We start from the raw sequence: 24,613 nt of genomic DNA, 5'->3' as shown, positions 1-24,613 counted from the left end.
TCCCTACCTCACAGCCTTACAACCTCCTAGCCTCACAATTCTGTCGACACCTTGATCTTGCACTTACTGGCTCCAGAACTGAGAGACAATAAATTTCCATTGTTTGAGCCACCCGGTCTGTTGTACTTGGTTATGGTAGCCCTATAAGACTGATATAGCTGGATAATTCCTGCTTATCTTTTAGTCTAAAGCCTAGGTATCACCTAACCCTGCCCTCCTAGACTGGGCTGGATGACCTTCTTGTGTGCTTCCCTGAATCTCCTGCTCATCAGCCCCTCATTCTTTCTATGAGAGCATGTGTCACTCTGTATTAATTGTTTTTTGTCTGTGCTGCCTGATAGGTAGAGCTCTATAAGGGTGGGACAGACACACCTTACATATCATTGTGTCTTACACCTAGTCGGGTAGAGTCCTGTATTAGGTATCCATTGCTGCATAACAAATGGCCCCACAACTTAATAGCTTAAGACAACAAACACTGTTTGGAAAGATTTTATTTTTATTTATTCAAGGGAGAGGGAGAGAGCCGGGTTGGGTGGGGAAGAGCAGAGGAGAGGGACAAGCAGACTCCCGATGTAGGGCTCGATCCTAGGACCCTGAGATCATGGACACTTAACCAACTGAGTTGGACACTTAACCAACTGAGCCACCCAGGTGCCCCAAGGCAATAAACATTTTTATGTTACAGTTTTTGTGGGTCAGGAAATCTGGAATAGCTTAGCTGGCTGCTTCTCTTGTGAGGTTGCAGGCCATATGTCACCCAGTTATCTGAAGGCTTGACTGGGTAGAGGTTCTTCTTCCAAGATGGCTCCCTTCCATTGCTGTTGGTGGGAGGCCTTTGCTGCTCACCCCACATGAACATCCCCAGATGCCTGTTTGGCTACCCTCACGACATGGCAGCTGATTTCCCTCAGAGAAGGTAATTCAGGAGAAAGAGCAAGGAAACTGCTATGGCTTATATGTCCTAATCTCAGGAGGGCCATTCTTTCAGCTATATCGGCTGCATTGTATTCATTAGAAGTGATTAAATGTAGTCACACTTAATGGGGAGGGGAATTAGGCTCCATTCTCTGAAGCGAAGAGCATAAGAGAATTTATGGACATACTTTAAAACCACCACAGGGCTTATTGAATAAACAAAAGCATTTGGAATAAATGCACCAACCTAAGCCTTTCCCATTTATTGATTCAGTCAGCTGTTTACTGGACACCTATTCCTGTGGGACTTGCCTTGGGTAGAACGCGGCTGAAAATTCCCCCCACGAGAGTGGAAAGCATAAAAACAGAGGTGGCACTGCCGCTTCATCCCTCAAACATGTGTGGGACAAAGACTGAAAGGCCGCTCTACCCCAGGAGACCTGTCACTGCTGCTTCAAGGGTACCCCAAACCCTAGTGGCTTCACCCACCTCCCCCGTCTCCTGCCCATTATCCCCGAGCTTTGAATACCAGCTCTTCCTTGTTTTTCTTTTCTAATGTGTTTTTTGGAGCCCTTTTCATGATTATTTATCTCATGTCTCCATAGATCATCAGCTTTTGGGAGACAAAGCTGAAGCGTATCGTCTTTAGCATGAACTTGTGCACCTTGGTCTTGGAATAAAGCTTTCTCAGACTGTATAGGTGCAACCTGTCATGCATGAGTGTGTGTGCCTCACACATCAGGCACGAGCAGGTGCCCTGAGGAGTATCTTCAGTACCTATCTGCCGCTGTTCTCGTTGGTGGGAGAGTTGAGGAAACCCCCCATGGTCCTTCTCCCACCCCTACTCCGGTTCCTCAAGCCTTGTGTGTAGTGTCAGAACCTTGACTTCGTGCTTTGAAAGCTTGTCCACTTCTGCATAGCCCTTCTGTTGTTGTTGTTATTTTTAAAGATTTTATTTATTTATTTGAGAGAGAGAGAGCACAAGCAGGAAGAGGAGCAGAGGAAGAGGATGCAGGAGACACCATTGTTGAGTGGGGAGCCCCGTGTGAGGCTCGATCCCAGGACCTTGGGATCATGACCTGAGCTGAGGCAGACGCTTCACTGAGCTACCCAGATGCCCCTGACATAGCTTTTTCTACCTTTTTCCCCATTACAATTTTTGAAATGTTACTATTTCTAATAATCCAGGTAATTTAAATTTTTCTCTGTTTCTGCATGTCATGACAAATTACCGTCAAACATTTTTTGCCAGTTAAAATATTTGCAAAGAGGAAGTTTTTGAAAAGTCTTTCAAAGGATATATTAACAAAAAAATGGGAACAACATTAGTGTAGCTAATATCTGACATTTACTGAACGCTTATTATTTCCCAGTTGCTAATTTTGAACATGTCAGTGTTTTGTCTCAGAGCAACTCTAACATGATAGATGAGAAAAATAATGTGTGGACAAGTAAAGAAACTTGCCCACTCCTGTACAGCTAATAAATATGCATGTCAGATTCTAACACAGGCACTTTGAATTGAAGTCTGTCCTTGTCACCATTATGGTACCTTTTCCCCTGAGTCTTTTTTTTTTAAATTTTAAATCAATTTGAGCATAGCTGACACACAATGTTACCTTAGTTTTGGGTGCACAACACAGCGATTTGACATCTTGACACCATGCTGTGCTCACCCCAAGGGTAGCTCCCATCTTCACGATATAAAGCTATTATACCATTACGACGACATTCTCTGTGTTGGACCTTTTATTCCCATGACATAGTCAGCCGTAACTGGAAGACTGTATCTCCACTCCTCCTCAACTATTTTGCCCACCCCTCCCTCCTCTTCTACTTTTTAACCCTCCTTTGCAAAGATTGCCTCATGTCCTTCCCCAGCAATCCTGAAGACTCAGTGAAGTCTGACTTGAGTTTCTGCAAAATCTGAATGGAAGGGCTAGAAACTATCAGTGGAACAAAAATCATGTGGCCAAACGTCTTCAAATTCTCCTCCATTTTGCTCAATGTCATACAACAATGTAGTTGTAACAAGGTAACTAACAAGACTTGAGGCCAGGTCAGTCTCCTGAGTCCTAGCCTGTGCTCTGTCCCTGCCAGTCAACAGGGGACATTAGAACTTAGAGGTTAAGAATATGGGTCCTGGGACATGAAAAAGTCCTCAACATCACTCGGCATCAGGGAAATACAAATCAAAATCACAATGAGATACCACCTCACACTAGTCAGAATGACTAAAATTAACAAGTCAGGAAATGACAGATGTTGGCGAGGAGGCAGAGAAAGGGGAGCCCTCCTATCCTGTCGGTGGGAATGCAAGCTGGTGCAGCCACTCTGGAAAATAGTATAGAACTACCCTATGACCCAGCAATTGCATTAGTATGGTATTTACCCCAAAGATACAAATGTAGTGATCTGAAGGGGCACCCATACCCCAATGTTTATAGCACAATGTCCACAATAGCTAAACTGTGGAAGGAGCCCAGATGTCCACCAACAGATGAATGGAAAAAGAAGATATATATATATATACACAATGGAATATTATGCAGCCATCAAAAAATGAAATCTTGCCATTTGCAATGACTGGTTGGACCTAGAGGGTATTATGCTAAGCAAAATAAGTCAATCAGAGAAAGACAATTATCATATGATCTCACGGATATGAGGAATTTGAGAAACAAGGCAGAGAATCATAAGTGAAGTGAGGAAAAATGAAACAAGATGAAACCAGGTAGGGAGACAAGTCATGAGACTTAATCTCAAGAAACAAACTGAGGGTTGCTGGAGTGGAGGGTGGTTGGAGGAATGGGGTGGCTGGGGGATGGATATGGGGGAGGACATGTGTTGTGGGGACCATTGTGTATTGTGTAAAACTGATGAATCACAGACTTATACCCCTGAAATGAATAATATATTTTAGGTTAATAATTAAAAATTTGAAAAAATGAATATGGGTCTTGGGGCCACCTGGTTGGCTCAGTTAGTTAAGCATCTGTTTTCAGCTTGGGTCATGATCCCAGGGTCCTGGGATTGAGCCCTACATCTGTCTCCCAGCTCATTAGGGAGTCTGCTTCTCCCTCTGCCCCTCCCCCTACTCATGCGTGTGTGCACGGGCACATGCTCTCTCTCTCTCTCTCTCTTTCTCCCTAATAAATACATAAAATCTTAAAAAAAAAAAAAAAGAATATGGGTCCTGTGGGAAGACAGCATGCTGCCCCCTCCTAGACACTGTAAGCCTCATCGGATCATCTGTAAAATGGGAATAATAATGGTACTGACCTCGTAGGATCATTGTGAGGTCTAAAAGAAACAGTCCACATAGTGTTTGCATTATGACAAGTGCTTCATAAATATTAGCAATTATGACACCATCCTTGCCTACATTTTATTGAGTGTGGGGAAGGCAAATAGAAAAGATTCCTTATTAGCCATGTCCGTGTGGATCTGCGTTTCCTCATTCTTGTATCCTAAATCAGCAACTTTAAATGTTTGTTTGTTTTCTGGTACAGTATGGCAAATTCTTAAGGAAACTAGATTCTCAATTTACAGTAGCCTGTAACTTTTCAACAAAAACAGGTCCCCTGCGTTACAGTGCTAAAGACCTCATCTTCGTTTGCAATAACTTTTTGTGGATAACCGTTGCTCCTGATCATCAGCAAGATGTCTAAAAGCACATTTTTCCAAGTTCTTACCAAAAATCCACCTCAAGGAAAAAGTCATCCAGGAATGGAAACTTTTTTTTTTTTTTTTTAAGATTTTACTTATTTATTGACACAGAGAGAGAGAGAGATCACAAGTAGGCAGAGAGAGAGGGGGAAGCAGGCTCCCAGCTGAGCAGAAAGCCCAGTGTGGGGCTTGATCCCAGGACCCTGAGACCATAACTTGAGCTGAAGGCAGAGGCTTAACCCATTGAGCCACTTGGGCACCCCCAGGAAAGGAAACTTTTGCTTTAAGTAGATAAAGTGGTGTTTATATGCATTAGGCCACGCAATGCACTTAAGGTTCTAACAGTTTTAAAAATTAAGTCACAATACAGCTGAACAATGAATGTGGTGGTTCTGATGAGGTGTTATTTTGACACTTGGATCTCAGAAGGTGTTTCTCCAGTATCCAACGTCTTCAACAACCAGATAAGGCCAGCCGCTTCTCGTATCCTACAGAATTCAATTGTTTGTTTCCTGGAAGTAGAACGCTTGCTAGGAGCAGTTCCGACAGTTTGAGATTATGGGGTGTGTGTGTGTGGTGTGTACTATTTACTTGATATTTTGCAGAAAGCTCCTTCCTGGAAGCGTTTAGTAGTAAGACTGTGTTGGGGAAGCTATTCCATGAGGTTGGGCTGACGGGAGGGAGGCTCCTGGCCCATACCTAAGACAACTGAGATATAGGGAGACAGAGACAAAGAGAGGTGGATTCTTTTAGATTTTGTCTGGCACTGGCAAAGAACTTAGGCTGGGACAGAGATTGGATATTTGTTGCATGAGTCATGGAGAGTGAAAGGTGAAAGAATGGGGCATGTTCTCCTGAACTCTTTGGATAAGGAGAGAAGGGAGAAGGGAATTTTTCTAGGTGGATATCAGCGTCCGAGGAGAGAGCCACAAAACCAGTCAACAATTTCCAAATTTTCTGAGGTTTCTTTCTCACCTTGCTCTCTGTTTAATTAATGACTTTGTCTCTGCTGGTATCTTCTTAAAATTGAGGTTGACTAAGAATAATTTTATTTGAGGTGCTCCTTGGTCGGTTAAGTGTCTGACTTTCGATCTAAGCTGTGGTCTTGATCTCAGGGTCGTGAGTTCAGGCCCCTTGTTGGGCTTTGCGTTGGGTGGGAGCTTAGTTAAAAAAGAAAAAAAGAGACGGTAATGGAAGAATAATTTTATTTGAGGATAGAACTAGCTTACAGTTCTCTAAGATGATGATTGAAATACTGAGATTTATTTGAATGAGACGCAGGAATCCCTGGGCAACTTTCTCTGCGTGTGTTATCTCCCTTGGGGCAGAGATAGGCACCCTCATGGACTCACCTGTCACCCTGCAGTCCCCATGTTCTTTCTTGTGCTTTGTGATTTTCTAAAGCCTTGGTGGTTCCCCCTGCTGCCACCTCCCCCCCACAACTTCTAATTATTCCAAAGGGAAATTTCCCCTTAGAAAATAAAGTAGCTCTTTTATTCTGCTGAAATGGAGTCCCAACTCTCTACCTGAGCCCAGTGGCTGAAACAGGTAAGGAAAACTTCTTTGATTCTCTTATCCGTGCTCAGATAACTGAAGACAGAAACTTCAGATAAGGTCCCAGACAGCAAATAGATTATTTGTGGCATAGACTGAGTCCCAGGAGGAACTTGGGTGGCTGTATTTAATTCCAATTCCACTTTTGTTTTATTGGTTTTTTGGTACCAACGGTAATACCAATATTTACCAGGAAATTGAGAGACAGAGCAAGGAGGGTGGGGACAGGGCTTTGTTTTTCTTCTTTTAAAGTGCTGAAATGCTCTTTTCCCCTCTCCTTCCCCTTTATCACTTGGCAGTGACTTTTCTTTTGCAATCCTGGGGAGCCTCGCCACTCGCAGTGCCTCCCCGATGGGGCATGTTCTCCTGAACTCTTTGGATAAGGAGAGAAGGGAGAAGGGAATTTTTCTAGGTGGATATCAGCGTCCGAGGAGAGAGCCACAATACCAGTCAACAATTCCGACCAAGGAGCCCCTCAAATAAAATTATTCTTAGTCAACCTCAATTTTAAGAAAATTTCCTTAAGTGGCAAGGTGGGAAGATCACATCCCTTTCGTCCAGTAAGGGCAGTAAGGGCAAGGCTCATGTTCTTGAAAACCCCCATGGGCTTCCTAAGGAGGCGTTCTTACTTTGAAAGTTCCTTTGCATAATCTTAGTTGTGTTTTCTTAGCGTTTTTGCCTTCATCTTGTGAACTCTGGGTCTAGATTCCAGGAGTCTGATCTACTGGAATGAAAGTACAATGGAGAAGAATGGATTTTAAGAGAGGAACAGCATGATCAGGTGCCTAGAATTTGGGCTGGTGGACGTGGCACATGGTGCCCATTGAATGTTTGAAGTCACTTGGGTATGACGACTCCCCTGACCTGCCTGTCCTTACCGGAGGGTCCGGGGTGGGTCTCAGCAGTTTGCGTGACATGAGTCATTGCCTATCCTCGAGCTTTTCATTTCTTGACTTTTCTGCTCTGCAACTGCTCATTTTTCCTTTTCGTTCCTGCCCCACATCATGACCACAGCTCTTCAGTTTCAGACTCCGGCAGCCGAGGAGGACAAGGATGCAAAACCAGGCAGGAGCAGGGGAAACTGCTCAGAAAACACTGGCCTCCGGGGCTGAGAGTCAGGGTCCGGATTCCTTCCCAGACAGGCGATATCTAGCACAAGAGCGCTGTTTGCTGGGTGCAGGGGGTAGGAAAGAATATTTTTTACCATTAATCTGTGCAGAAATGTGGACTATCTCAGACACAAGGCCCTTGTGGAAACTCATCAGTAGTGTTTCTAGCACCTTAATCCATATGGCGTTATTAGACGTGCCCCGAAAGGTGCCTCCTTTCCAAAGAAAGATGACAAGACTGTGATTCCCAAGGACCAGAGAAAGAAAGGCAAGGGAAATGAAATTGGAGCCCATAGGACAGGTGTGGAGGAACGACACCTTGACAGAGGTACATGGGGGTCAGGCACGTTTTACATCCGAATGGGCTATTTTTACAAAAGTAAAGAAACTGTAATACCTGAGAAGCTTTGAAGAGGCATCTTGTAACTTTTCTGTAATTTCTTCACTGCCAGCTTTGTGTTTGTGTGTTTGTTTCCCCCCACAAGAGCTCCTCTTTTTCAGGGTGTGTTCATTCACTGCCTATGAATAAAATGCTTTGTAAGAAAATTTCCTTAAGTGGCAAGGTGGGAAGATCATCTCTTTGCCTTAGAGCCATGTAGACCAGAGTTAGAGCCATCATTTATACTAGTTATGTGATGTCTGATACATTTCTTTGACATTTGGGACACTTGGGTCCTTATTATTAAGATTTAAGATTTTTTATTTAAGATTATTTATTTATTTGACAGAGAGAGAGAGAGAAATCACAAGTAGGCAGAGAGGCAGGCAGAGAGAGAGGGAGAAGCAGGCTCCTGCTGAGTGGAGAGCCTGATTCGGGGCTCGATCCCGAGCGCTGAGATCATGACCTGAGCCAAAGGCAGAGGCTTAACCCACTGAGCCACCCAGGCATCCCGTGGTCCCTGTTTTTTTAAATGGCATGTGTTTGTTTGTTTGTTTATTTATTTATTTATTTATTTATATATTTAAAATTGCTTTCACAGGGTGCCTGGGTGGCTGGTTCAGTTAGTTAAGTATCTGTCTTGGCTCAGGTCATGATCCCAGGGTCTTGGGATCGAGCCCCACCTGGGGCTCCTGCTCAGCGGGAGTCTGCCTCTCTTTCTCCCACTCCTCCTGCTTGTGCTCCCTCTTGCCCTGTGTTTCTCACTCACTCACTCTCCTTCTCTCTCTCAAATAAAGTATTAAAAAAAAGATGGGTCAGTAAGACTCATTCCCTAATTTTGAAATGGGACCAACAATCTCCTTTTCAAGATCACCATTGTGTATCAATGGTGGAATAAAAGGACAGTGAGAAGCACTAACAGGTTCTTAGCTGATCTCAGTTCTCTTTCTCTTTGTGTTGATTATACCTGACTGCAGGTGCGCCCCACTGTACACAATGAAGGGCTGTATACACACTGATTTTCTTTTAAGGGCTTTAGGCTTTCTCTCTAAGGAATTACCAGTGACTTACTTACATGGCAGAGAAAAATCAAATACATAACCCACAACGTTTTCTGTTCATATATATTTTATCTACCACACAGCAAAACTTGCAGGGAAACAACAGAGGTTCTGCTGCTAAAAGCCCGTGTTCTGTTACATCGAATCATATGAAATTGCCATTCTTGTCGGACAAACACAGCGGACTGTTGGCAGTTTCATATGGTTTGACCTGGTTAGAGCAGACAGGAGGGAGAGGTTTCTTGCTGGGAATCGGGGAGGCTTAATAGAAGGGAGGCTGCCCACCATGGCAGAAGGTCCGGTCCTTAAGTCTGCCCCCTGGATTTCTGGCTCTACCCTTTTCTACCTACCTTCCTTCCTCCTCCTCCTCCTCCTTCTTCTTTTGATTTTATTTATTTATTTGAGAGAGAGAAAGAACACAAGCAGGGGGGCCAGCAGGCAGAGGCAGAAGGAGAAGCAGGCTCCCCACTAAGCAGGGAGCCCAGTGTCGGGCTCAGTCCCAGGACCCTGGGAACATGACGTCTGGAATCATGACCTGAGCCAAAGGCAGACGCTTAGCCGACTGAGCCACCCAGGTGCCCCACTCTACCCTTTCCTTGTTTCTAGCTCAGCATTGCAGCCTAATCCTCGGGACAGGATAACTCCGCGTGTGGGGACCGATGTTGGTCTTCTGTTTAGCTGGAGTAGGCTTCTCCTCCCTCTGACTATCTTGGGAAAACAAGACTCCTCAGTGGACTGGACCCCAGAACCCTTTCCTGAAGGTCACCCATTTGGGTATGTGGAGCACCGTTTCAGAAGCAGAGGACACTTCCGTGTTTGTCCAGGTGGCGCTGGGGGGGATTGGGTTTTGGCCTGTGATCCAGCTGGGCAGCGGGGCAGGGCCCTGTCTTGAAATGGGTGCCGTGGCAGTCCCTCTCTGATCTCTTACTCAGAGCAGGGTCTGCTCTCAGGCCCCTTCTTGCCTGGTGAGATGCTCTGCCCTTTGCACTGGGCCTCCTCCAGGCTGACTACACTTCCCATTGCCTGTTGCCACACTTGCCACTGACCATCTTCTTCCTCTCGAGTGGGACTCGCTCCCCCTCCCCCCAGCCACCACAGAGCCTGCCTCTCCCAGAGCCCTGCTGAAGAGCGCCAGCCCCCTGCTGGAAGGGTGCCAGCCGGCTTCACTGAGCCTCACCAACCCAGGCCACCCCCAAACAGGACACCCGTGGAGGAGTAATGGAGAGAAGAGAGAGGCAGAGCTGTCATCCTCCCATTCACCCATCGCTAGGTTACTGGGCTCGTCTCTGGGCTGGTTGCCATGGGGAGGAGCTCACAGTCTGGGAGGGAAGCTTGGTCTGTGAGCAACCGTCTGCTACAGGACGCGGAGCGCTAGGAGACAGATGCACACAGGGGAGGAGATGTCAGAGGGACACACACAGAAGGCGAAGCTTCTCGAAGAGGCATCTGGAGGATTGAGAAGGGAGTTCATTGGCTGTTTCTTGATGCCCAGATTGGTTGGGCTGCTACTTCATGCCAGGCAGTGTACCAGGCGCTGGGGCCGTACGGTGATAAGCAACACCCTCGTAGGTCCTGCCTTTGCGTGGTTTAGTGTCTGTTGGGGGAGAGAGTTACCGATCAAATAAGCACAACAATGAATGCATACTTACAAACGGTGGGAAGAATGAGGGAGCATGAAGAAAGCTTGTAACAAGCCACCTGGCTGCTCTGGGGGTGTGTGGGGGTGTGGGGGGTGTGGAAGAGGACTGGGGCAAGGACAGTGTCCTTTGACTTGGTTTTGAACAACGGACCCGAGTTAGCCAGGTGAAATGGGCCACTGAGACATCTGGTGCAGAAGCGGTGGGTCTCAGAGCACAGCTGGAGTCCCAGGTCGGGTTTTAACCAGGGGGCAGGGTGGGCGCAAGGCTGGCGACAGGATCAGATCTGAATTTTGAAAAGGCCTCTCTGGCAGTAGAAGAGAGGATTAGAGAGAACAAATATAGAGACAGGAAATCAGTATTTATTTATTTATACATCATGGGATCCTATTGTATGTATTGTTCTGTAACTTGGCTTTTTTTTTTTTTTAAACTTATGTCACCCTGATCTCTCTCATTCAACTGAACAATGCAGCCAGCCCAGTATTTCGTAGTACAGATGGATAGGCTATGTCATGATTCATAGTTTATTTCTAAATTGCTTCTCCGCTTTCATTTTCACTAACTACTGGTAGGAATGTCCTTGAACTTGGGTGTGGCAGGTGGAATGCTGAGATAGTCCCAAGATTCCCACCCCTGTTGGGCGAGCTCTGTTGGGATCCCCTCCCCTGCAGTGTGGGCGAGACCCGTGAAGAGGATGGGCTAAAACTCCTGCGACTGACCTAATGGATTTGGAATATTCCGGTGGGCCTGTCTAAGCGTCCCCTTAACAGGGGATGTCTGAAGGGAGAGATTTGAAATGTGAGGGTGCTGATGGAGGGTGGGGTGGCAAAGTCACATGACCCCCTCCTCCCAAGGACCTGAGAATGTCCTCTAGTTGTTGGGAGTGGGTCGTCTCTGACAGCTAGGGAGAAAACAGGACCTCCCTCCTACAATTCTAAGGAACTGAGTTCTGTTAACACCCCGAGGGAGCCTGGAAGCAGATCTTGCCTGAGCTGAACCTCCAGATGAAAACACAAGGGGAAACATCTTGACTTTAATCTTGGGAGATTGAGGGTCGAGGACCTAACAAAAATGGAGCTGACCCCTAGCCCTCAGAAACTGAGATAACAATTTTGTGCTGGTTTAACGTGTTTGGTTCGTGGGAACTTGTTTGGCTCAATAGGAAACCAGTATCATGACTATCTGAATGCATTTTCCAGTGTTTTTATAGGATAGACATAGAAAAATGAATTGCCTGGAGTTTGAAGGTGTGCTCATTTAAATTAAAAAAAATTTTTATTTATCTGCCTATTTTATTTATTTATTTATTTATTTGACAGGGCGAATGAGAGAGAAAGAGAGAGACAGCAAGAGAGGGAACACAAGCAGGGGGAGTAGGAAATGAAGAAGCAGGCTCATCGCTGAGCAGGGAGCCCGATGTGGGGCTCGATCCCAGGACCCTGGGATCATGACCTGAGCTGAAGGCAGACGCTTAATGACTGAGTCACCCAGGTGCCCCTTATTTTTATTTATCTTAGGGAGAGGTGTGCACATGGGCACACAGGTGAGAGGAAGGGCAGAGGGAGAGAGAGAAAATCTCCAGATTCCACGCTGGGTGTGGAGTCCCATATGGGGGTTGATCTCACCACCATGAGATCATGACCTGAGCTGAAATCAAGAGTCAAATGCTTAACTGCCTGAGCGACCCAGGCACCCCTCATTTAAAATTTTAATAAGTATTTTCAAATTGTTTCCAAAAGGGTTTGGAAAATAAAAGTATTTGTTTTCTTATGCTGTCACTGATTATCAGTGTTTTACATTTTGGCTGTCTGATAGGTAAAAATGATATTCCATCTTTGTTAGAAAGTGCATCTTTTGGGTGTCTATCAATCTGTCCATCTACCTTTATATTTGGCTACTCATATCTCTTGCTTTATACCCTGTTAAGTTTGTGTGTTTCTTCTGTGAAAATAAAAAGTTTGAAAATTTCCTGGTATGTGTTAATGTTAGTGATCATGAGTGATTTAAAGGAATTAAACACATAACCATTCAACACATCTGTATTAGAACTGTGGCATATGTTTTATGTCAATCCAATTTTTCTAAAAAAAAAAATCCCAATTTTTTTTTTTAGATTTTATTTATTTGACAGAGAGAGATCACAAGTAGGCAGGGAGGCAGGCAGAGAGAGAGAGGAGGAAGCAGACTCCCTGCTGAACAGAGAGCCCGATGTGGGACTCGATCCCAGGACCCTGAGATCATGACCTGAGCCAAAGTCAGAGGCTTAACCCACTGAGCCACCCAGGCGCCCCCCCAATTTTTTTTTAAAGATTTTATTTATTTATTTGACAGACAGAGATCACAAGTAAGCAGAGAGGCAGGCAGAGAGAAAGAGAGAGGAGGAAGTGGGCTCCCCGCTGAGCAGAGAGCCCGATGTGGGGCTCGATCCCAGGACCCTGAGATCGTGACCTGAGCCGAAGGCAGAGGCTTAATCCACTGAGCCACCCAGGTGCCCCCCCCCCCCCAATTTTTTTTTTAAATAGGCTCCACACCCATCATGAAGCCCAATGCGGGGCTTGAACTCACCACCCTGAGATGAAGATCTGAGCTGAGATTAGGAGTTGAAAGCTCAAACAACTGAGCAACCCAAGCACCATCCCGCCCACAAAATGCCCCAGTTTTTAAATGTTGACAACAAATCCTACCAATTAAAATCCATAGGTTGGGGCACCTGGGATCGAGTCCCGCATCGGGCTCTCTGCTCAGCAGGGAGCCTGCTTCCTCCTCTCTCTCTGCCTGCCTCTCTGCCTGCTTGTGATCTCTGTCTGTCAAATAAATAAATAAAATCTTTAAAAAAAATAAATAAAATCCGTAGGTTGACGCAGTAGTGTGCGTCCCAGAAAACCCCTAGTGTGAAGCCTCTCTTGTCCATTACGTTACCCTTATTCCTTTCTCAGTACATTGACATTAATCCCTATTAAATGAGTGGGGACGTCTTGGCCATTTTCCTATGTCTGCAAAAAGTTTTATAGGTAAGAATTACCTTTGAAGAATTGGAAGAACTGACTTATAAGTCTATCTGAATTTGACACTTTTTTTTTTTTAAAGGGGAAAGGTATGTTTATGGCTGTCTTTTAAATTTCTTATCTGGTGATTAGCCTGGGCCTCTTTTCTACCTTTTTCAAAATCAATTTTGACCTTTATGTTTTCATAAACATCTAGATTTTCATTTAGATTTGCATATGTATTGGTATAAACATTTAAGTGAGTTTCTTAATACATTTTGAATTTTTATTGAACCAGTACCTATAACTCTTTTGTCATTCTTAATATCATTTTTCATTAAGTCCTATTTTATTTATTTGTTGATGGAAAGGTTATGATACATGGGATACAAAATTCAGTAGACACGTAGGATATATAGTAAAAAAACATATATATAGGGACACCCTTGTCCCCCAGCTGTCAAGTTCCCTTCCCAGAAACAACTGTAATCTGTTTCTTGTGCAACCTCTACCACAATTGATTTTAGAACATTTTCATCATCCCACAAAGAACCCCTGGTGCCCCTCAGCTGTCACTCCCCATTTCCCTCTAGCCCCCTCCAGCCCGAGGCAACCATCAGTCTACTTTCTGTTTCCTGATTTGTCCCTTGGGCACATTTTATATAAAAGGTATCGTGATTATGTGGTCTTTGGGGATTGGCCTTTTTTACTTAGTGTAATGTTTTCAACATTTCATCTGTATTGGAGGACATATCAGTACTTTTTTTTTTTTTTAAAGATTTTATTTATTTATTTGCAGGAGACAGAGAGAGTGAGAGAGAGCATGAGAGGGGAGAAGGTCAGAGGGAGAAGAGTCTCCCCATAGAGAAGTGAAGCCTGATGGGGGACTTGATCCTAGGACTCCGGGATCATGACCTGAGCCAAAGGCTTAACCAACTGAGCTACCAGGCACCCCAGTACTTTTTTTTTAAATTGTCCAATACTATTCCATTGTGTGGATGTACCGCATTGTGTTTGCCCATTTGTCAATTAAAAAATATATATTTTTATTTATTTGAGAGACAGAGAGAGAAAGAGAAAGAATGAGCCAGGGGCAGGGACAGAGGCAGAAGGAGAAACACACTCCTCACTGAGCAGGGAGCCTGATGTGGGTCTCGATCCCAGTTCATGACCTGAGCCAAAGGCAGGCACTTAACCGACTGAGCCACCCAGGCGCCTCTACCCCTTTGTCAATGGATGGATATTTGGTTGTTTCCACTTTTCAGCTATTATGAACAATGCTGCCGTGAACAACTTTTTGCGTGAGTATGTTTTCATTTCCCTGGGAATGGAATGGCTGGGTCCTGTGGTAGCTCCATGTTTAACATTTTGAGGACCTGCCAATTGTTTTCCACAGTGGCTGCACTGTTGTGAATTCCTACCACCAATGTCAAGGGTGCCAATTTCTTCACCTCTTCACCAACACTTGTAATGTCCCAGTTTAAAAATTATGGCATTCCTGGTGGGAATGAAGTGGGATAAAACTGTGATTTTGATTTACATTTTATGTTGTTGAGCACTGATCATTTGTGTATCTTTGGAGAAATGTACATCCAGATTCTGTGCCCATTTTTCCATGGAGTTATTTGTCTTTTCATTGTTGCATTCTGTTGCCTTCTTAAGGAAGACTATCTTGCCAGTTGCATTAAATTTCACTGCCACTGTCCTACTTATTTAGGCCAGCACTGTTGAAATACACTGCTATAGAATCCATATGTAATTTAAAGTTTTCTCATAGCCACATTAAAATCAGCAAAAAGAAACAAGTGAAATTTATTTTAATGGTAGGTTTTGCTTGACAAAATATATTATTTAACCTAAAACACCCAGAGTAGTATCATTTCTTATGTGTACTCTATACCAAAATTCATTACATTCCTTTTTTCTTGGTAGAAAGACTTCTAAGGGTGTATTTTTACATTTGTAGCACATCTCAGTTTAGAATCATACCAATTTTTTTTTTTAGATTTTATTTATTTATTTTACAGACAGAGATCACGAGTAGACAGAGAAGCAGGCAGAGAGAGGGGGGTGGGAAGCAGACTCCCTGCTGAGCAGAGAGCGGGATGCGGGACTCGATCCCAGGACCCTGAGATCATGACCTGAGCCGAAGACAGAGGCTTAACCCACTGAGCCACCCAGGCACCCCTAGAATAGTAACAAGCCCAGTGCTTAATGGCTTCAGGTGGCTGTTGTCCACTCTGCTGGACAGTGCATACTTGGACTTTATGTTTACATATAATTACAAGTTACAAAACCCAGACTCTATGTTTACTATTGTTTTGCATGCCACTGTTTCTCATACTCCACATTTTCATCTCTGCTTGTCATGTTTTGTTTTCATGGGAAGCTGAGGAAATTGAAATCTAGTGGCCTCTTTGTACTCTGAACAGTATAAAGCCAGTTTTAAAGATGGCGTCTGGGCCCTGAGGAGAGCACCCAGAGAAAGTCAAGAGCCACTGCAGACAGGAAGGAAGAAATCAGCTGTGCATCCCTTGCAGTGGTCTAGCCGAATGATCACTGTCACAAGGAAGGTGTTCTTACAAGAGGAAAGGAGGCGATATATTCCAAGGACATGGAGGAAACAACACAGAAGAGCCTTGATTGGTCAATAGCGTATGGAGAATGAGGCAGAGGGAGGAGTTGAGAAGGACTCAGGACACTAGTTAAGGTGAACAGGGACTGCATTTTGTAGGAGAACTTTAGAAGCAGGAAAGCCTTTGGGGATGATGATGAGCAGTGTGACCCCGTGGAGTGTGGGACGCGGGTGTGACATCTAATGGAGCAGGGGTGTGTGGAGCTCAGCACACAGACAGAAGCACGGAAGAGGCTTCGGGACTTCTCCATAGAGAAGTAATAGCCAGACACAGCCACAGGGGTGGGGCTGCCGAGGCAGGGGACGGCCAGTCCTTTGAGAAACTGGAAGGAGTATGGGGAGGAAGCAGCAGCAGCAGCAGGACAACAGTCTGGAAAGGAGCAGCCAAGGGAGAAGTGGGACAATCAGGGGAGTCTCGCTCGAGCTGGAGGAAGAAAGTGAGTGATCAGTGTGAGATGCGTAGATCGATGCTCCTCTACTTCCCCCGTGGAATCCGGAGGATGAGAAAACCATTGTGTCGTGTGTAAGACTAGGAAGATTAGCAATGCATTTTCGTAACTTGGACAGACTGTGTGTTTTGGGTTTTTGAAGAGAGAATTGGGTCCTTGTTGTCTGGGGAGGGGAACGCAGGGCTTGAACACCACCGACCCATCCAAAAGCCACTGCGTCGAGGTTTGTGAGTCCAGATGACATCAGTCCTGCTGGGAGGCGTCCAGGGGCACGCGGGAGCCATGGCAGTCTGGTGAGGGCCTGCCTTTCCAGCCTCACCTCCTTCCGTCCTGCTTGGCGCTCTGTGCCCCGCCACGCAGGAGGCCAGCTCTGCAGCGGCTTTTGCGTGTCCTGCTTCTTTCCCGCCTTCTCTCCTCCCCTCTTCCTCACCTGCCCAAGCAGGCTGGGCATGCATATCATTTTCCAGCTTGAAACCCTTTAGTGATTTCCCGGGATGCCTACCACAGAATGCAAACTCGTAACCGTAATCTAAAAGGCCATGTGGGATCTGGTCTTTGCTTATCTCTCTCACTTCAGTCCCTTCACTCTATCTCTTGCCGACTCAATTCTAGCCACACGGGTCTTTCCCCCCTCCTCCAGCAGCCTACTAAGCCTGTTACTGCAGGCCATTTCCTCTGCTTGAAAAACTCTCCCCTCCATGTTATCATTAAGGTCTCAGCTTAAACATGACTTCCTCAGGCCTCCCTGGTCATGTGCTCACTCTGTCACAGGCCTCTGCCCGTTAGCGGTTCCTTCCTCCCAGAATGTGAGCTTCTGGTGAGGAAGACCGCATGTGTTGGTCCACGGCTCGATGTCAGCACTCAGAGCAGTGGAAGCATGTGATAAGCACTCAGTATCAGTTCAGTGGGTGGAAGTGGTAGGTCACCTCCTCCAGGCAGACTTCCCTGACTCCTGCCTCACCCAGCCTGGCTTAGGCTCTGATCAGATGTGCTCACGTGGAATCTGGGCTTCTCTTGGGTCCAGCACTTTCTACACCGGGTTGTAACTGCCTTCCTGCTGGTTGGTATTCCCAGCGTGCAGCAGAACTCTTCGCCTGGAACAGACCTGCAGCGGATGTTTGCTGGACGTTGATTGAAGGAGGAAGGGGAAGTGAGAGCAGCTCAGAGAGGAGTCCCTTCTCCCTGTGACTCCGGGAAAGTTTGGTCCCGCTGAAGCAGGAGGCAGCCGTTCTTCCAAAGTGAAGGCCCCGCCTGCACCCGTGGGTATGTCCTGGTTTATCTGCTCCAGGCAAATGCCCGTGAATCTTCAGGGTAGCTGGAGTGTGCCTGCGGGGAGAAGCTGAAAGAGTGAGATTACTCTGGAAGCTTAGAAGAAAGAAATAGATGTCCAGATACTGGCCTAGCTGATTTTCTATCCATCTGCTTTTTGGTGATATTGTGTAGTACAAAATGTAACCATTCAGTTGCTTAATTGATCACTATCTGTGAAACTATTTTACTTTATTTATTTTTTAATGTGCATTATCTTTATTATTATTATTGTTATTTTTATTATTTTATGTTGAAAGATTTTTATTTCCTTATTTGACAGAGAGAGATCACAAGTAGGCAGAGAGACAGGCAGAGAGAGGGGGGGGAAGCAGGCTCCCCGCTGAGCAGAGAGCCCGATGTGGGGCTCCATCCCAGGACCCTGAGTCCATGACCTGAGCCGAAGGCAAAAGCCTAACCCACGGAGCCACCCAGGCACCCCCTTTTTTATTATTATTAAAGTATAATGTATTATTTGTTTCCAGGGTACAGGTCTGTGATTCATCGGTCTAACACAATTTACAACTTTCCCCACAACACATACCCTCTCCTGTGTCCATCACCCAGTCCTCCCCTACAACTCCCTAGCAACTCTTAGTTTGTTTCCTGAGATTAAGAGCCTCTTAGGGCTTGTCTCCCTCGCTGGCTTCATTTTGGTATTTTACTTATTTTTAAAGATTTTTTATTTATTTGAGAGAGACAGTGAGAGCTAGCGAGAGCACGAGTAGGAGGGAGAGACAAAGGGAGAGGGAGAGCCAGGCTCCTCGATGAGCAGGGAGCCCAATGCAGGGCTCGATTCTAAGACCCTGAGATCCTGACCTGAGCTGAAGCAGCTGCTTAACCGACTGAGCCACCCAGGGGTCCCTTAAAGAAAAGCAGTTTTCACTCCATTTGATTTTGGTGAAGTAATCATGAAAATTAAGAAAAAGAAAAACAACCTTTGATTTAAGCACCAAACATTGTGAATAAATGTCACTAAAATTCTGCTGTCTAGGGAAAATTTTTTTTAAGCACTCTTGTCATAAACTCCATTGTGTTTTTATAAATGTGCTAAAATCCGGAGGGAGAAATTAATTAAATAAGGGGAAATGCGATTAAGAGGAGCATAGGAAATTAGGAAAAGTTGATCCAATTAAATGAATGTCCCTGTGCCTTTGTCCTTGCACTGTCCTTACACGCTCATTTCTGAACTTCTCTATCCCTTGTCCTAACCCTCCTCCACCCCTGCTTCACCTCCAAAGCCTCCCGAAGAGCTGGATTCCAAGTTACACTTCCTTGTTCAAAATTAGTGCCAGGGGCATGGCCTCGGGAAGCTGGAATTCAGGTTGTGAGTCGCACTGTGACAGAAGCAAGGGGAAAAAAAAAAGTCTGCGGTGCGCAGGGGCGGGGAGAGAGAACCACCATGAAATAAGATAGGCTTTTTATTTATCTAGTACTGTGTACAAGCAAACAACTGGCCGGGGACCAGCTAACCCTCCAGCCGAGAAGGCCCTCCGCCATCGCATTTGGCTGAAGTGCGGGAGGGACAGGGTGTCCCAGAACTCCAGGGGACTGGCTGCTGGTCCCCTAAAGGCCGTCCTGGGATGACTCCTCAATGCATTTCCCAAAGTGTAGGCATCAGAAGTATCCTTGTGATGATTATTATTTTATTATTTTTACATCATGAAGTACTTCCAACATTGCCCCTCCCCCCTTTATGTTTTACTTGTTTGTTTTTGAGAAACTTGCTTTAGTATCTTTTTTTTTTTTTTTGAAAGATTGGGTTAGACCAGGGTTCTCGGAGGACTTAATCCCCACCCCTGGCAGAGCCTGCTTTTTCCTGGACAAGCATTTTTTTTTTTTTTAAAGATTTTATTTATTTATTTGAGAGAGAGCCTGAATGGGATGAGGGGCAGAGGGAGAAGCAGATTTCCTGCTGAGCAGGGTGCCTGACCCAGGGTTCCATCCGGGGTCTCTGGAATCATGACCTGAACTGAAGGCAGATGCTTAACCAACTGAGTTCATCTTTGCTTCTGATTATTTCTGTCCCAGATCTTGGCTGAAATGGATGTCCTCCCTGACTTCTGCTGGGAAATGACCCCGACTAGTCAGATGGGTCACCTGGTTGACCTTGAGGGACACTGTGGAAGATTCTTTCAGAGTTGTGTATGCATCATGGCACTCATGATCCTAATTTACTCTACCTACTCTCATATTTGCTCCCATGCCAAAAAGAAGACATGGTGTTCCCAAATGTTTTCATGTGGCTTCTAATACTTCTAAGCTCTGGGGTTTTGTTCCTCATTTCTTTTCTTCGTAAGAGACAAATGCAAGATGTTTGTAAGTCCATGAAGATGGCCTAGGATTTCCTATTTCGGTCTCTTGTATGTAGCTTTCTCCCACCTTTTCTCTTTTGTTCCCTCTTCCCTCCTGGGGCTCAACTGTCACCAGGACATCGTGGACAGATTCCACCACTCTGATCATTGCTAGCTACATCTCCCAGCAGCCTGCCACTTACCTTTCCTGAGTGAGTGGCCCATGGAATGCTTAGGTTGGCTTCAGAGCCTGTGGTCTTCTGACCTCAACCATGCCGAGACTCTGAAAGTGAGGTAGGGAAGATGTTGCTGGCTGTTTCCCCAAAACTGAAATCCCTGTGGGTACTCTGTAAAGAGCTATGGGGGTGACGAAGAGAGTGGGTTTCCCTTAGGGAGCACAGAGCCCTTTTGGGATATGGAAAGTTAAGCAAGGGTGATACCCCAAAGAAAGGGGTTGAAGGATCAAAGTGATTTAAAGAGGTACAAGTGACTTACTTTCTCACTTAGACACCACTTGCCTTCATGGACTCATTATAATAAATAAAATCGAGGAGGGAGAAGGAATGAGAAGGAGAAATCTACCATGATCTTCCCCATCCGGTGTGTTCATCTCCCCCATCGCCCCAAACCCATCTCTCGGCCCCCCCTCCCATCTCTGTAACTGCATCCCTTCCTCTGTGCTGTGGGTCAGCTGGGACTCTGCCACCCTCACTGCCCTGGAGCCCACTGGGACAGCTCCAGGAGATCGTTTCTCACACCTGTCTTCTTTCCTCACTTCTCTGCTTTATCGCTCAGGGACCCCCATCTCCAGCTTTCCGGGGCTGGCTCATGGGTCTGCCCCATCCTGGACCCCATCTGGCAGAGCAGCTCACGCATCGTCCCCCTGCTTGTATGTTTGGATTCCATCTCTCCTTTTGGTTCTGAGCCCTTGGCATTGTCCTCCAGCTTGGTCTACACCACCTACCCCCTCCAGCATCCCTAGATATGGCACTGGCTCCCATTTGCTACTTTTATATTGATTTCTGGCCTCTAGCATGGTTTCTGGTCTGGCCAGAGTGCATTCGTCCTGGCACAGCCTTTTGTAGAGAAAGACAGTTCCTTCACTTTTATGTGACTTCCTCAAGTGAGAGGAGCCAGATTGAAAGAACAGGTGCTCAAGGGCACCACAGAGGCCAACCCCCCCTCTCACATTTCTGCTAAAAAGCCTACAGGGAAACTACCGGAGACCTATGATCCGAGCCCTATTTGTTAAACAAAACACACTACACGGTGAGCAGTGAGTAAGACATGTATAAATGTTTAGAAAAGGAGCTAGAATATATCCCAAACTGAAAAAAGGACTTACTCTATGCTTTTTTCTAGACTTTTATTTATTTTTTATTTTTTGTTTTTAAACGATTTTTATTTACTTACTTGATAGAAAGCACCAGCAAGAGAGGGAACACAAGCAGGAGGAGTGGGAAAGGGAGATACAGGCTTCCCACTGAGCTGGGAGCCCAATGTGGGGCTTGATCTCAGGACCCTGGGATCATGACCAGAGCCGAAGGCAGACGCTTAATGACTGAGCTGCCCAGGCTCCCCAGCTCTTTTTTCTAGTTTTTTAAAACAACAATGTTCTGGGACGCCTGGGTGGCTCAGTTGGTTGGACGACTGCCTTCCGCTCAGGTCATGATCCCGGAGTCCCAGGATCGAGTCCTGCATCGGTCTCCCAGCTCCACGGGGAGTCTGCTTCTCTCTCTGACCTTCTCCTCGCTCATGTTCTCTCTCACTGTCTCTCTCTCAAATAAAAAACAACAACAACAACAACAACAACAATGTACTAAAAGAACGTGTTTTGCATGCATTCTTTTTTCTTTTTTTTTGAAATTTTATTTTATTTTATTTTTTTTCAGTGTTCCAAACTTCATTGTTTATGCGCCACATCCAGTACATTATTTTTTCTTAAATGGAAAAATACAACCCAGCCCACCAGTGGGCTGACGGTTCTTGGTGACCATAACCACCATGACGGGCCCTGTCCGTGAGGGGTGCTTCCTTGGGCTGTGTGAGTCTGAGGATGAGAAGACCTCTGGGAAGGATTTAATACATAATGTGAGCTTGGCCTCCTGAGACACCTGAGGGAATAAAACAGATGTTGACTCAGTTAACTTGCCAGCGAAGCAAACCAAACATCACCACAGTGGGAACTGGATTAGCGTTCCTGTTTTATTTTTCTTGTTTGGGTTAATTTGGTGGGAACTTCTTTTGTTCTTGTGGACTTGACTTATCAGATGCTGGGCACATCACAGTGGCAGGATCCTGGAAACATGGTCTTCTGGATTTTCCCCAGAGCATGATGGATTCCTGGTTTCATAAACTGTATAAAATATGTGTAAGCTTCCTTAATTACTGATACCTGGCTCTGTTTTAAGTACTCAATTTCCACATCCTCTGGACATCTTTGCAGATATATTAGTAAATTTCATGCCTTATTGCTTAGTTAGTTGTTGTTATTTTAATAAATAGAAGGCTTTCTGGTGTCATTGGCCTTGATGTTTAGGACTACAGAAAGCCCTATACATTATTTGGGTTTATTGTCAAATACATTTATAAGTGTATGTTTTCCTTGGGTCCATAATTCTCTTTCAAACCTCATCATTCTTCCACTGACATAGTGGAATCCCATTGCCGTGTTGGAAGTAGAGGGAGAAGTAACACTCCCCTTAAGAATCAACCTGGTTATTATGGGGCCAGTAGAGTTACTGTGTTTCTAGAAGACACTTTCTGACCCCTGGAATGTTCAGATGCTTGTGCTAATGAGCTGAGTTGTAATGGAGTACTCCCAGTCTTCAAACACCACCTTTACTGACGGAACTACCTCAACTCTATCAAGAAACACATCTGACAGCTGGAGAGATTGAAACCTGTTGATACAAATTGACTTCCTCGGTGGGTGATACATTTGGGCATTTTCCATTCTTGCTGAAAAGAAGAGGACTCTTTCCTTATATGGCTGAGAAAAACCTAGCAAAATATTTCGTTAATATCCAGAACTGAGTCATGTCTTCAAGTCATTTATAGACGACCTCAACTTTGGCACGAAGGACAAGATGCAGTGACCAGCTAGCCAGAGAGAAAAAATTGCATGTTGCTTGAGTTGGTCTTTATACTCTCTAACTTGAGTTTTCTGGGTCTTCAGACTCTCAACACCCGTATTGCCTACCCCTGGGTGCCCAGAGCTCCTCAAGAGATGATTCTCTCCCTGTGGAGTATCTGTGCTTAAATTCCTCAGGACCCTGCAGCCATCTCCTATCCCTAAGAACCCCACCGTGAGCTTCTTGTCCTGCGGAAAACCAGTTTTTGAGACAAGGGCTGTGGGTCAATAGTGACTCTCCCTCAGAGCTATTTTAATTTTACTAGGAGATTCCTGGTAAAAGTACCAGCGCCTTCATCTAACTAAATAAATCTCTGGTGTTGGGAATTTGAGGTATGTGGCATGACAAGTTGGGTAGATATTTTTGCCTGGGAGAAGGGTACTGCTCCTCCCCAAATGTAGGAACTGTACAGTTTTTTATAAACCATCCCAGTTAAGTCATTTCGTGTCCATTTCCTCATCTATAAATAGACATCAATGATGATTTTGTAGTGTTTCCTGCTCTACCATTTTCTGATTCTACGAAATGAGTGATTTCCGGGCGCCAGTGAGATAGAGGTCACCTACTTAACTTTCCTGGACACGTTTTCCTCACCAATTCTTAAAACTTGAGTTGAATATTTGTACAACCCTGTTCACAGCAGCATTATTTGGAATAGCCAAGAGGTGGAAGCACCCACCATGGGCAGAGAAATGGATACACAAAATGTGGTCCAAACATATAATGGACTGCTATTCAGCCTTAGAAAGGAGGAGCTTCTAACCCAGGCTGCAACATGGACAACCGTTGAGGACATTATGCTTGGTGAAATAAGCCAGTCATAAAGGACACTACATGATTCCACTTATAAGAGGTCCCTAGAGTAGCCAAATTCAGAGAAACAGAAAGTAGAATGGTAGTTGCCAGGGGCTGAGGAGAAGGGGAGCAATGGGGAGTTACGTAATGGGTAGAGAGTTTCAGTTTAGGAAGACAGAAAATTCTGGAAGTTGATGGTGGTGATGGTTGCACAATGGAGTGAACTGTACACTTAAAATGATTAAAGTGATACATTTTATGTTATGTATCGGACCACAATAAAAAATTTGCATGGCACTTAGAGGACACAGCGCTGGATAATGTATTCGCACTTGAACATGTGCATCATACCTCAATTTGTAGTCATTTTATTTTTACTCTATTGGATTGTACCTGCTAACAGGAGGTGAATGACGATACCACAGCTCCCTGGTTAGTTTGTAAACAACCACGACTCTAGCCATGGTTGATTTAAGAAAGACATCGCTAGAAACACAGTCAGGACTCTAGCACATCTCTGTTTTGAAGCTCATTGAACAGGAAGGTGTAGCACAGTTTGCCAAGTATTATCTCTCATCTAAATGGAACAAAGGTGACAAAACACAAGAAATTTACAGGTAATGGGACACTAGCCTCAATTCTGTTTCTTGTGATTATGGAAAACAACCCCTCCCCCCCCCCCCC

This window comes from Mustela nigripes, chromosome 5 (genome assembly GCF_022355385.1).
Source record: "Mustela nigripes isolate SB6536 chromosome 5, MUSNIG.SB6536, whole genome shotgun sequence".
NCBI lineage: Eukaryota > Metazoa > Chordata > Mammalia > Carnivora > Mustelidae > Mustela > Mustela nigripes.
Note: the sequence above shows the minus strand (reverse complement) of the source record.